Here is a 1,720-nt window from a genome sequence, read left to right as displayed (position 1 = left end):
CTATTATTTTTGAAGAACTGCAGATACAGGTGTAGCTCTGAAAAGCTCTTTTTTGGTAAGCAAAAATTGTATCTATAAGAGAAATCTTCATTTAAAAAAATCTTGGAATGAAGAAGAGAAAGGATCGCAGACAACTTTCATCATTCCAGAAGCTGCCATCCGTATGACCAGGCAACCCAACCTTCTTTCTCCCTCTATTTTTCAGCCCTCCCCTCCCCTTACTTGCTCCTGTCACTCCCAGAAGCCCCATGCTCCCTTGTTTTCTGCAGTGCAGGATGATAGATAATCCTAAACCACCCAGCTATTGTAAGCCTCACTCTTTTGTTTTGTTTTGTTTTTTGTCTTTTTGTCTTATTTTGGTCGTGGGGCCTGAACTCTGGGCCTGGGCGCTGTCCCTCAGCTCTTCAGCTCAAGGCTAGCTCTCTACCACTTGAGCCACAGAGCCACTTCTGGCTTTTTCTGCTTCTGTGGTGCTGAGGAATTGAACCCAGGGCCTCATGTATACAAGGTAAGCACTCTACCACAGAGCCACCTTCCCAACCCCACTCTTTTGTTTTGTTCATGTTTCTGTCTTAGGTCAATATAGTCATACGATAGTCAAAACACCCCAGAAGGGTAGAAAGAAGCAAATATTTTCTTCCCTGTACATTGGCTCTCCTCCATTCTGTTTTATTCATTCAATTCGCTATTTCTTGGTTCTACTTCCACCAATATTACCTGTCCCCAATCTGTTATCTATACACAGGTTTTTCCCTCAGGTCTGTTTGCTGGGACAATCTTGGCTAAGATATTCCTTAAAATAGATGTAACAAGACACTATTAACAAGAGTAGAGTGTTCATATTTAGAAAGATGATAGTAACAGCCTTCAAAAAGCAGTCAGTGCTTGTGTACAACCCTGAGTGGTTTTGCACCCACTCTGAAGAAGGCATTCAAGGTACAATGGGTCCAGAAGGAAGCAGCTAGAATGTGGAAACACTGAAGGCCATAAGGGAGGTTCTGGACAAGGTATTCACAGAAAGTGTAGTCTGTAACATTACGTATTAGGATTCTTCTGTGCCCAGTGGATGGAAGCTACTTTAGAGAGTCATCAGAAGTAAATCTGAAGTTAGAAACTTAGTAAAAGGACAGGTGGGGCACTGGTGGCTCATGCCTATAATCCTAGCTACTCGGGAGGCTGAGGCCTGAGGATCACAGTTCAAAGCCAGCCTGGCAGGGAAAGCCACAAGATTCTTTCTTTTCCTTTTTTTTACATTATAGGAAAGGTGAGTGGCAGCTACAGGTATTGTGCAGACCTGAGCTGTCCAAAGTCTCTCCAAGTTGTTCTCGCATGCAGTTGGAGATCCCATGGCCACAATCAGCCACAGCCCTTGGAAACATGCTGTCCACAAGATTCTTATATCCAATTAACCACCTGAAAAATCAGAAGTGGCGCAGTGGCTTAAAGTGGTAGAGGTTAGCCTTGAGCAAAAGAACTCAGAGATAGAGCCCAGGCCCTAAGTTCAAGCTCCATGAAGTGATTAAAAGAAAAGAAAGCCATACCTTGCTGTGGGAGGAGCACATTTTTCTAATCAGAATGAATAGAATGTCTCTGGCAGGGACCTCCCAAAGGGAATTCATTCTAAAGATAAAGTGCATAATAGTTTTAAATAGAAAATAAGACTTTGTGGAAGGCAATTTAAGCCTGGGTTCTAACTTTCATTCCCAGAGACACATGAAGT

General features: G+C 43.0%; 1 non-coding gene across 1 annotated transcript; it reads right to left on the bottom strand.

Annotated features, from left to right (window-relative positions):
• Positions 1 to 1,251: 1,251 nt before the first annotated feature.
• On the bottom strand, positions 1,252 to 1,383 carry LOC138819596 (small nucleolar RNA SNORA44). Its single transcript, XR_011369514.1, has one exon. It is a non-coding gene; the product is annotated as a small nucleolar RNA SNORA44 (small nucleolar RNA).
• Between the last annotated feature and the right edge of the window lie 337 nt (positions 1,384 to 1,720).

The sequence above is a fragment of the Dipodomys merriami genome, unplaced genomic scaffold (genome assembly GCF_024711535.1).
Source record: "Dipodomys merriami isolate MVZ:Mamm:240054 unplaced genomic scaffold, mDipMer1.0.p SCAF_8, whole genome shotgun sequence".
NCBI lineage: Eukaryota > Metazoa > Chordata > Mammalia > Rodentia > Heteromyidae > Dipodomys > Dipodomys merriami.
This window is presented reverse-complemented; position numbering and strand designations above follow the sequence as displayed.